This window comes from Macrobrachium nipponense, chromosome 1 (assembly GCF_015104395.2).
Source record: "Macrobrachium nipponense isolate FS-2020 chromosome 1, ASM1510439v2, whole genome shotgun sequence".
NCBI classification, from domain to species: Eukaryota; Metazoa; Arthropoda; class Malacostraca; order Decapoda; family Palaemonidae; genus Macrobrachium; species Macrobrachium nipponense.
This window is the reverse complement of record NC_087200.1, coordinates 94,225,939-94,237,623: the sequence shown is the minus strand read 5'-3', so window position 1 is coordinate 94,237,623 and position 11,685 is coordinate 94,225,939. Positions and strand designations below refer to the sequence as shown.

At 36.0% G+C, this 11,685-nt stretch overlaps 1 protein-coding gene across 1 annotated transcript in view; it reads right to left on the bottom strand.

The window, feature by feature from the left end:
- Nucleotides 1-11,042, bottom strand: part of LOC135219473 (uncharacterized) — a 118,859-nt gene extending 107,817 nt beyond the window's left edge. Inside the window, exon 1 of the mRNA XM_064256273.1 lies at nucleotides 11,004-11,042. The gene's annotated coding sequence lies outside the window, so the exon portion shown is untranslated. The remainder of the gene's footprint in view (nucleotides 1-11,003) is intronic.
- Nucleotides 11,043-11,685: the final 643 nt, after the last annotated feature.

Sequence of the window (11,685 nt, the reverse complement as noted above, 5' to 3'; positions counted from 1 at the left end):
TTGCACATTCATATCGTTCATTAGCATCAAAAAATCTAGTAACAATTTCATCAAGACCAGGGTGTGTATGATTAGTTACTTGTATCAGCTGATTTTTGAAAGTCTCATTCAAACCTTTCAAGAAAAAATACTGCATCACATCATCAACGGTTATTTTCAAAGTTTTAAATGCCTCTTGAACTTTCCTAATGTTGCTAATGTACTGAAATGGTTCCGAATCATAACTTAATGTCATGGTAGACATCTGTGAAATAACATTAAACTTCTGAGTTATGGTGGAAGCAAAAGCAGATCGTAAAAGGGCTGTAGCACAAGAGTTTGTTTATCAGCTTCTAAAGAATCAATTAAAAAGGAAGCTTTACCCGATATTTGCTGCTTCAATAGCAGCAATTTATCATAATCCGTGTATAAAAACTTACTAACAGTTTCCTCAAATTGTCTTAAAAACAACTCTAAACTTTCACCTTCTGTACTACAAAATACAGGCAATGGTGCTGTCGGACTCCTTAGCAAACTGCGCGAAACCTCAACCAAATTATGGGTGTCTGTGGCAACTGGAGCTTCCAAGATACACAACATTTCAATTATTTTGTCCTTATACTCCTGAATGTTATCGTATTCTCTTTCCAGAACAGACTCATCTTCAGTATCTGACCAAGACAACGACAAAACCTTGTTATCCAACACCAGCAATTCATCACGAAACCCTTTAAACTTTAAAATTAACGCAGTCTTTTGAGAAGACAAATTAGCAAAGTCACGTATACTATTATAAGACTTAGTTACTTGAGCCCTAATAACGCCTCTATTAGCTTTCAAAAAACTTAATTCTTTGGCCATTTCAAGTGGTGATAAATAAGTACACTAAACAATATGCAAAATAATGTAAAATTAGTAAAAGAAATTAAGAGCAACAAAACCCCCCGCTCTGCGACTAAGATCCACCTATGAATTATGCTAACCTAAGACTACTAATCTCAAGTCCCTGTTCGGGCGCCATGTCGAAAATAATGAATGCTGAAGGCAGACATGGCACACAGGGCTAATAAACAACAACAATAAAAATATTAACATTTATTTACAAAAAGTATAAAGATCTTCAATGTTTAAATAAGACCCTAGCACCAATGTCACTAGAATAGATCCGCTAAGGTTTTTAGTTGTGGAAGGATCTACTCCCCCAGCCTATTCCGACCAGCTCTACAAAATCTGTGAAATAACAAAAATAACGAAATATAACCCTTGCAAGCAAAGCAACAGTAAACACGGGTAAAAATTAAATTGTGAAAATCACACCTCAAATAAAACTAAAAATGCGAAAATCACACCCTGAATACGCGATTACATGCCAACAAGAAAATACAATAATGTAATTAAACCTCTTTTAACGATTAAAGTAAGGCTAAAAAATATAATGATATACCTATTCCAACAATTACAAAGTTAAATAAGGTACTACCATAACGAACATAACCTTACAACAAAATTAATATAATTAAGTGGATAAACTTAAAACCCACGTAAATATTTAAGAATATAGAGCCTTAATTTTTAAATGGGATATGAGATTTGGATAATTACTTTAAATAATTAAAGATATTTTGACCTCCAAACCTAAATCACTAAATATGCCACAAACATAGAAGGACTTACGGGGTTTAAGAGGCTATATCCTTAAGTAGTTGATACAGTAGTCTTCTGTCCAAAGAGTGGGGGTAATGATGATGGTTTCCATAAGGGCGAAGACATATAATCCACGATGTTGTTGAGGTAGTAAATCGTTGTCGCAGAGCGGGACGAAGAAATTAAGTCACTCCATGGCTGGTTATAAAATCCTTGATAAATTCTCCATTGAAACAAGAAACAGCCAAATTATGTAAATGATGATGAGCAGTTAATATAAGTCCATGGCCAATAACTGCTCCACACTTTATACAAAGAGTTGTTAAAAGACTGCCTTTCCTCCATCAAGTTTTCCTCAAGGTAAATACTCTGCTGATTTTTCTCCAAGGATCTTCAAACTGGAAGATAAAGTAAAACTGGACAGCAGAGCCATCTATTGACAAACAACCTCTAGACTCCCTTGCCTTCTAATGTTTTTAAATAAATAGCAAAAGAGGCTAGAGGCAAAATAATAATACATTAAATATACATAAAGGCAATAATAAATTTAAAATCATGGAATGAAATTTATTTCACAACTGATACTACCATACAAGCTGCTACCTTCGCTCATCAGAGTAATTGAAGGCAAATCACATTAAATTGGATCCCGATTCACACAGGTATCAAGGAAATGAGGCTTATCAACTTGCACAAAGCACACTGCAATGTGATACACTCAGTATCACCATCAATTAGTCCCTCATGCAAATAAAACAATTGATTTTCAGGTACTGTCATAATGAATCACACACAAATTCAAGCATTTCTCCAAGGATCCAGGTCTGCAAAATTTACGAGTATCTCTTTCCAGGAATACTTCCAGAACACTCGCTGCCACCATCAGTCAACTACGACATGGATATCTGTGCACCTGGCAATTGTTCAATGTCGAAAATAAAGCATGCAAGTATTTCGACGAACACTTTTCCTCTTGGGCAGAATTTCACAGAGGTCCCGCTAACCAGTACCAAATTAGTAACAATTGAAAACAATGAAACAATGACAACTTTCCTCTGCTTTTGCCCACCACCCAGGAAAATAAAATAGGCAACAGCTAAACTCTCTCCCACTACTGCCTTTCCTTTTCGGCCCATTGGTTAGATTGAGCCGATTGGTATCCATTGTGAAGAAATATCAATCATCAGTTACGAGCTTCTGAAAAGCAAGAGCCCATGCAGCACAAAGCTGGCTTAATCTACATCCATTCATTCCTTTTCCTGAAGTGGCAGTTGTATGTAACATTTGACAACACCAAATGGGTACTATATAACTTAGGACTATAGTACCTTTGTGTCCGAAACCAGCCAGAGTATCAACGAAATTCTTTAGCCATCAGAATAAGGCAGCAGCAGAGAAAAATGTCTCAAATCTGAACGAAGTTATGTTGAATCTAGTATATAGTAGTAGTAATTGATGTCAATGCAAGTAGCAATAACTAGTGATGTCAATCCAAGTAGTAGTAGTGGTAAAAATTTATATCAGTCCAAGTAATAGTAGTGGTAGAAATTGATATCAGTCCAAGTAATAGTAGTTGTAACAGCAATGGATGTGAACCCAAGTATTCTCTCAAGACAAATTATTAGTTTTATCTGTGGAAAAACGACAGCATTACAAGAATAGGTGGTTGCCAGTACTGGCAGTGGTAAAGTGGAGAGAGAGAGAGAGAGAGAGAGAGAGAGAGAGAGAGAGAGAGAGAGAGAGAGAGAGAGAGGGGGGGGGATGTTAAAAGAAATTACCCCCTATTCTTATCACATACCGAGGCGTTTGAGAGATGTAAACTCTCTAATTTAATGACAGGCTGACGACCAAAAAAAAAAAAAAAAAAAAAAAAAAAACACTCGCGCATTAACTGATATTCTGGCATACTAATATAAAAATATATATTCTATAGCGAGAATGGACCACGAACGCTTGTTTTTGCATACTGTATACAGAGGGCTACGTGTGAGAGCGACCCTCTGGGCCACCACAGTGTCAGAGCCTAGACACGATGGTAGAAGTTAAGTGCTGTGGACCTGTGAGAGGACCGATTCAAAAACGAAAATCAAAGTTTTGAGAGAGAGAGAGAGTGTGTGTGTGTGTTGGAAGGCAGAGAACACTGTCGGCCTGAAAGCAAATATGAAAGGCCAAAATTGTAGATGAGTGTGTGTCAAGAGCCTAGACACGATAGTAGAACTCGGCTGGAAGGCCGATTCAAAGACGAAAATGGAAGGCAGGAGAGAGTGGAAGTAAAGAGAGTAACTAATTTCTGAATTTTCAAAAACTGTCTCGGAAGATACTTTAAAATCTCTAAGTAGTACCTTCCTATTTTTTTATCTTATAGTCTACTATCCTAGCATTGCTAAAAATGAAAGCCTGCTTGAAGCGTTTTGCCGAGTGAAGTTTGAAAAGAAAGCAGACCAATTGCTGAGGGATGAAAACACCTAAAACAGGAAGTCTACATATATACAATTCTAAATCCGCCAAATATAGTGGTGATCTTAGATTAGAGGGGGAGGTAAAATTTTACTTTAGTTAGCCAAGTTAGTTTTACAATTTTCTTTTACTAACCCAAGTTAGTTTTACCATTTTCAATTACAGAAAACGGCTACTAAGATAAACGATGATAAATTTTTATTTGTCAATGTTGGTGTACGAGGCTAGCAAATTGACTCATCCATATTCTCGTGACATTTTCGGAGAAGCAAAATTTAAATATGCGTCGAATACATATAGCTTGTTCTTCGAATGGTCTGGAAAAAAAAAACTACCATATATAATAGTTAACTGTCTGGTGTGGACAGTACGGTATTGGTACCTGTCTTTCCAAATATTTCACACCGACCCATGAAATCCCCTTGCGGTAACTAACATAACCCATGAAATCCCCCAATTGGGAGTGGAAACGGACGAAATCCGTCATGAGAGGTTAAGGAAACATTTAATCCAAATAAACCGTCCCGAAACATTAATGTGGTCAAGTCTTGAACATGGCGAATTCAGTAACATGGACCATGTTGTTTTGCTGTGGAGTTAAAACTGTTTTGCTATGGCGTTACTCCTCATTAGCAATAGTCTGAAAATTCCTTGTCGTTTGATGTCATTTCAACAGTTAAAATTTTAAAGAATCGCAGTTCATCGGCTCTTTTTGGAGAAGTAATATCTTTTAATAAATTTCTTTCGACAATTTTGACCTATGAAGAGCAATGACAGAAACACACCTAGTGAAACGTCGATTGTCCGAGGTGGGTATACTGTCATTCCCAAATGTTCACAAAGGTACTCCCAAGCGATGATGAATAGGACCATGGAATCACCAGTGATGGTAAATATGATCCATGGAATCCCTCATTATGATTGAAACTTTTATTCCCCAATATAGCAGTGAAAAGGTCTCGGGTGATTAAATCTTTTCAAGTGCGAGATAGATCATCTGAACTTATTACTGTTTTTCGTTCGAGCATTAAACTTCTCAAAAGCCTCAATGCACTCTACGAATTTTATGTTACCTGTTGCCATTTTACCAGTCAAACTCTAAAGAACTTAAGTTCCTATATCCAGTGCAGGAATAGTTTTCAAACTATTCCAACTTGTTGTATAAGTCCCAAAAGCTTAGGCTGTGACCTAGGTCGACCTAGACACCATTGATTGCTTTATCTCTAAGGCAGATTAATTTTAACGCCTAAAGAGAAATATTTAAACCAAAATATTTCTGTAGGCATACCCAAAATATGTCATTTTTCTTTCTTCCTATTTTGCAGTACTAATCTTAATGCTTAATCTCCCTCGTTTCGAATAAAAGGTCGCTAAATCGCTTTCTCCTATTACACTCACCAAGGCTCACTTTTTAAAGTTACTAGCCTACATTTCATCACTCTCTCTTCGCCAGCTTCTTAACACGTTGAGGACAAAGACATTTTAAAACAAAATTTGGGAAATTTTAGTTATGTTCAGGAACATTAACCTATTTGGACCATCCTCATTAACTTGATGAGCTTACTTTTTTTCAAAATCACGTTCAGCATGGCAAGAATACTTTCAATTTTGCACCATAATGAACTTCAATCTCGAGCATATTCTCTTGTGCTCACTATTGGCTATCAAGAAAATAAGACTATTCGCTGCCTGACTTCTTACCTTTGACGATACTTCCGATTTTCTGACCGCAAATTCCGCAAGAGCCCTGCACACTAGATGTAACCTGTACAGGTAGTTTGGTGTATATGCTCTTCACATGCATTTAAATAAGAGCTCATGCTACTTTTATTTCTTAAAAACCGCAACTTTTATTTCTTGAAAACCTCTACATTGCAGTTCTCGAAATACATGCGATAAGGCTTCCAAATGATTGAACAGTTTACGGAATAGCAGTGCGCCACCTACTTCACTAAAGCACTATGAAAAAGTACCTGTTTTGAACACATTCGCCTTCCGGGTACCCAAGTGTAAGCATCCCTGCCTAAAATTAGGCTCTCCTAGCTACTTAGATGTCGAATCCGATAAGTTTGGTTAAAAATAACTTCTTTCCCAATTGACCGTCCATTCTTTAAGTTCACAGTGAACCGAAATCTTTCCATTATAGTAACCTCTCCGGGATTTAGTGACCCTACGTTCGAGTGCTAGAATAGGCTAGGATCGTTATTCCCCTACAGTATGTTTGGGAACTTAAAACCAATCTGTGAGTTACAGCAGTACAGAGACCAGTGAAACCAAAATTATCTTCAAGTACTTAAGTCTTATTACAGTTAATACCATGCTTTTACCTTTCGGTTACTCTCAAGTCCCTTTACCAGGTGGCTTTATGTTTTAGTTTAATGTTTGATTATATAGATATCACTCTACTGAAGCTTTACTTATTAGAGTGAAGCATATTTATCAGTACTAACTAAACGTTTAGTTTGTCCATATTCCTGGTCCAACTTATTGAGCGTATCCCACGTTAGGCCACAATACCGGTCAGTTAGACTTCCAATATACTACCAGCCTTCTTAATTGACATGTTCTGATTATCTCAACCATTCTCTTGTTACTGATTTCACCGTACAATATGAACAAATTTAAGAGTTACTTATTACCTGTTCCAGTCCAAGCTATTTAATAACATACTATTTAATAACATACAGTTAAGTACAAGTCATATATTCACTAGTGAATACCAGCATATTTAAATCACTTAAGGTTAACTGAACCATTTCAATATTTTAATAAAAAAAAACTCGCCATATTTGGCTTAACGCTTATACAGGATCTACTAAATAAAGGTTAGTGTGTCAGTATGAGAATTTAATCTCTAACATTCACAAAAACTCAAAATTGCATGCAGATATCTGGGATACAAATACGAGAGCAGTTAAGATTATCTCAATCCTTTAAATACGAAGTTGGTACACTGAAGCCATCGTTGACAGTTCCAACTTTTATTTTATCCCCTTTAGAATATTATTTACGCAGGACTTCAGTACTCGAAGAAACCGTAACATCAGCGCTTCAGGACCGCAGTCTTTCGCATTTACCTGGAATCATAAGGAAACGCTATTGCAAAACGCTGGCAATAATCCCTAACTTATCAAAATTATATTTTCATACTATTCACTTAACTGAATAAGTAATTTAACTAAATAAAATACGTAAAATGATCACGAAATTTGTTCCCTTTAAGTTACAAACTTAAGATAATACTAGGGCAAACAGTGCTGGCAAGGCCAGCTTTATCATTATACGGAGTCTTTAGTTCGATTAATCCTTAAAATAGAAGGCTGAAGTTCATCATTAACCTGTTAAAAGAGGTTATAATTAAAGCAATATAAATGTCTATAAACCATTTAAATTTAGGGTTTAAAGGGAGCATTTGTCGAGTTTGTCCTCAGCGTATCATCATCCCAAGTCAGATAGACCAGTTAATCGAAGTTTGAACCAAGGGCTTTTCAATCGCATCAGAAAAAAATTTAAGTCATTATGCAATATGAAAAAACGTTAGCTTGTGTACTGTATATAATCTACTCTGAACTCCATGTAAACAGTTCTAATGCACTTAAACTTTAGGTAAGGAAACTAATAAGATTTACTTTTGAGAAAAAACGCAACTTAAAACTGCCAGACTTTAAATCCAAATCTATGCAGCGCTTACTATGATAGTTTACCTCTGATTAAATCCAATCTTTAATTACTAAATCTGTATAGCTCCGAAGTTCATAACTGATCATTAATCAAGAAACCTGCACTACCGTTAATAATACGAACCAAGAACATTGCAATTTAAAGTAAACCTTTGCATAAAAGTAAGCAAATAACCGTGTCAGTAAAATAGCCAAATATGATGAACGAAAAACCCCTAGCCTTACATATTGAACAAACTATTTCAAGCAAACAAAATTTATGGCAATGTCTAAATGCTAAACGGGGTAGCAACTTCATCCCACTTCGATTCTTTTCAAAAAGTTGAAAATTGTTTCAGACTTAAACGTTGACAGTAGCATTCAAGAGTCAAAAAAGCTCTACAGTCATTGACGAAAGCACCATATTTTAAGAATTGATACCTTATTGTATTTTCAAGACATATACATTAAGACCATCCAAGAAATAGGTAATATAAATTTGTAAAGAAACCTAACTAAATGTAAGCTAGGGTGAGGGTAGCTTCACCTTATGTGTAAACTTTGCTTTCTCTTGTACAATAAAAATTGTCCTTCCTTAAAGTTAGGAAGCTCTGAACATTTGCGCCCCAAACAATCTTTCCGAACTAACTTTAACACCAACAGATCAAGACCTAAGGTTTCATTACCTCAAAAAAAATTTCAGAATTAGCACGCTAAGCTAGAAAGTCAGATTATACCTTTTTAAGTTATTATAGAAATTAAGTACGTAAATATCAAATCTGGTTCAGAACTAAAAGTAAACGATTATGTGACTTTTCCTTCAGTTGAAAACTTTCGTATGGCACAACTTGAACCAACAGTACCTGGGCTTGCTCCGGACTTAGCCCTTTTCACTGGGTTAGGTTTAACTGCCTTAAGTTTTACCTCATAAGCTAATAACTCCCGGATTATAGACAAAGCCTTACTGAAGCACATAGTCCAACAATCTCCCAATTTGCTTCCCACTTATCAGACCAGCGAGATTTATATTATGGATATAATTCGGTAGATCGAAGCCGGTATCCCGCGGCGAACTAGACTGTGGCAGTTTATGTTTTTCTATAATCATACCTTAACTCCAAGAGTTAAGTTTAGCAGTAATGAGGGCAACTGTGTGAACGCGTAAACTTCAATTTGCCAACGAATAACTTTTTAACAGACGTTAAATGGATGTACTTTTTAGGCTCTCAGCCATCTGGTTGATTAATTTTAAACCAAAGTTGAATGGAGACTAAACATCAAAATTCTTTGGTCCAAGGTACCAAACCTTCACAGTAAGCAGCGTCGTGTTTATGGGTAAATATATCTGAAGAAATCCAGCCAATTAACTTCAGGATATGAAAATCAAACCGACCTGTTATTTCATGGGCCAACGAAAAAAATGTAGTGCAAACACCATTCAAATCAAAGAGCTTCCGAACTTCCTAATGGAGGTAGAATTCTTAAGATGAAAAAAAATCTTATAAATATCAGTTAATTACCCTGCTAATACAATCTGCGATAAATCAAACAAAGTAACAGTATTCAAACATTTGCACCCTTATTTTCGCAAAGGTATACCTCAACCATCTTTCATTTCTCGGCATAAAACCATGTCACAGTACACCAATACAATAATTTACTCTAAGGTTTAAAATACGTTAAAACTAAAAACTGCATTACAAGGACTTATTGCCACAACGCACCATGGCGGTATGAATAGCCGGTAACAGTTACTACGTAACTAAATACAACACAAAAATCTCCAATTTGATTAAGGTAACGCATATGATAGAGTTGCTAGGAAAGCAACCGCACGATTGCACTACACAATCCATTGGATAAATTGGGAAGACTTTCAAGGTCAGCTCAAGAAATGGGCATAAACACATTCACTCAATATTTCAACATCAGAAATACTAAGTTTATACCTCAGTCATTAACCTATTAAACTTCAAGTTACACCGAAAATATTCTCTCGCTATTAACATTTAACAAAACTCATGAGCCCATATCACTAATCCCTTTCGTATTCACCAAAAGCCGCGCAATTTTGAAACCGGTATGAACAAGATCCGAAAAAATAAATAGCCTTAAATACGCCTCAGTTTACTAAAAATCCCCACACAACTACAATGGACCTGCTTTCTCCCGACACGCTTAACACCATTAGGTCGAAGACGAAGGAAAATGAACAATGGTACTAAGGATTTTGTACTTGCTTTGGTATCCGTGAACAATGAATAGCGCCATCTACAAAGATTTTTCTCTACATTTAAACCAAAGCAATATCTGATACATACAATTACCATGAAGTACCTAAAACAACGTTATGCCAGAAGTTAGGACCTCATTTTCGGATAAGTCTTCCAATCATCTTGGGAGGTTCTTATGTCAGTTCACTGCCTAATTTCTCTGCTTAACCTTAAAATGGTATTGAAAGTCGTACACAAAATTAAGTAATTCTAGGCATTGACTCCGCGCGGACTGCAAGCAACATTCCCGAGAATGTGACTGCCACGAAAGATTAGGTTGTCAAATTTATTTATTTCGCAGTGTTTAGTACGATAGCCCCTGGGGCTAACTACAGTTGACCTCCCAAATATAACTAGATTCTTAAACAATCCAAATACTATGGGAAACAGATTTCACCTCCCCAAAAAAATGCTCTACGCAGAGTTATTACCTATATCTAACAACTCATGCAGTGAACTAAACGAACAGGAATATTAAAATTGTCACTGCCTTGGAAGGATGGTTCAAGACATGACTTACATACTGGGCACCATAACTATGAAAAACTGATTACTGCAGAAAAGGTACCCTTATAAGAACCGTCCCAGCAAGCACCAAGATAAAGCACTTGGCAGAAATTCTTGCAAATAAACTGCATATCTGTTAGACGATCGCTCTTGAAAGATAAACTTTTGAGTTTCATTGTCACTCATCATTGGGCATTAATAGAAACCGCCATAAAATACGATAACAAAATATTACAACACTAATAGAAAACTAAATTTTTTCTAATTCGTTGGTAACGGCCGATTCAATTCAACCTGTGATGAACTTAAGGTAAAGTTAAGCTAAAAGTGTGTTCTGCAATAAACAGGAAAAATCAATGGTGCCTATAAATCCTATTCAGGGTTCACCAAAATCCGAGCAATGACACCAAGACTGAACACAAAAGTCACCTTCAATATTCATCAAATACTTAAAACTAAACTCCAAATTACAAACCATACTTACCTTAATTCCTCCTATAATAGATAATTAATCACTCACTAGACACACAACCAAAATTACGCAAAATTCTTTCTTCTTAGTCATCTACAACTATGAAGTCAAGGACACACGAAAATGAAGTATGGCACTAAGGATCCTTGAGAAGTAAGCGACGCCATCTACAGTGAGTTTTCGAAATCATCAGTGTTCCATGACTCCGGAGATAAAATCACTTAATACGGGATACTGGCACTTCCAAAGCGGTTTTTATACCCATGTTCGGGAATTGAAAGTAAATACACACCCATACTTCTGAGTGACAACATATTGTACATCTGTAAGAATCGCACGGGACCTGAACAAAGAATACACGTGAAACTTATTGAAGAATGAAGTTGAATAAATAACATCCAACACTGTATTAGCAGCAGAGTTGATTCAAGATTCGGCTCGTAGAACGACGCAATAACCAACATAGATGAACTACAATGCAAAATTGACAATGTTGATAAAGATTTAAAGATTATGACAAAAAATTTGGACACAACTTATACTGAATCACCCAAGACAAAGAAAAAAAAAGTGCTTTTGATCAAATCTACAAACGGAGGAAGCACAGCAGCAAATGAAAAGAAACAAATTATGAGTAAAAATTTCCAGATAGGAAAAACTTAGAAAAGGCAAAAACAGAGATTCGGGAAATCAG